This window comes from Physeter macrocephalus, chromosome 16, assembly GCF_002837175.3.
Source record: "Physeter macrocephalus isolate SW-GA chromosome 16, ASM283717v5, whole genome shotgun sequence".
NCBI lineage: Eukaryota > Metazoa > Chordata > Mammalia > Artiodactyla > Physeteridae > Physeter > Physeter macrocephalus.
In genome coordinates this window covers 9086868-9088076 of record NC_041229.1, presented here as the reverse complement: position 1 = coordinate 9088076, position 1209 = coordinate 9086868, and positions in this window count along the sequence as shown.

Below are 1209 nucleotides of genomic sequence, written 5' to 3'. Positions count from 1 at the left end.
CCCTTTTGCACTGTTGGTGAGAATGTAAATTGATACAGCCACTATGGAGAACAGTATGGAGTTTCCTTAAAAAACTACAAATAGAACTACCATATGACCCAGAAGTCCCACTACTGGGTTAGTAACAACTTTTGTCAAGACCTAAAAGCAGAGAACAAACTCTGCAGCCAACCTGCCAGGTAAAGTGGAGTTGATGAAAGATTCTGAACAAAAACGGCATTCCTTCAGCAAGTACCTAATGAATATATACCCTGTCCCTGAAACTCTTCTAAGACCTGGTGATTCTTCAGTGAAAAAGCAAAACAAAAACAAAAAAGGATTCCTGCCTTCATGGAGCTTTCATTCAGTTGGGAGAAGAAAAAAGATACATGAAAGAAAGAGGTAAAACATGTGACATGAAAAATGTGATGAAGAAAAGTAAAACAAGGGAAAAAGGGATAGAAAACACAAGCGTTACAGATTTCAATTTTAAGCAGAGTAATCTGACATTTGAGCGATGACTTGAAAGATACCTGAAAAGCTTATCCTGATAAGAACAGTTACTCTAACAAAACATGGCATGTTCATGGCTTAACAGAGCACCTTTCCAAGGCATCACGTCTTTTTCCTGCACTTTAAATGCAATACTGTATCCCAAATTGCTGGCTGTGAGGGAGAAAATTCTGATCATAGTAACAGGATAGAGGCAAGAGACCTTGCTGAGGTTTCAGACAGTGACAATCACACAATGTAGGTTATTGACTGAAACTGATATAAAGCCTAATAAAATTCTATGTAGCAATTTGCATTCTACACTCTTTATCAGGGTCTTTTAAATATTAAAGATAGTAGATTTTCTGTACAAAAAATAAATTTCTATTTGGGGAAGTTAACAGATGAGTTATATATATTTTTGGTATGAGTTAAGGGCTGGGGTCCTCTTGGAGAAGTTGTGAAATCAAAACACAAAAGCAGGGGTCCACCTTTCTCCAAGCAAGTCCAACTAAAACCACTGTATGTTTATGAGTATGTACACATACATCAATGAGCACTTGCTAAGACTCAGCAATGATGGAGTCTCATCTGTCTCATTTACACTGAGAATTGTCCATAGTCCAGAGTGACTCAAATGAATCCCAATCCCTATTCTCAATCCCACTTCACATATTTAAGAAATAGAGAAAAACAATCCATTATCAAAAAATTAGAATAATCACCATAAATAAGCTC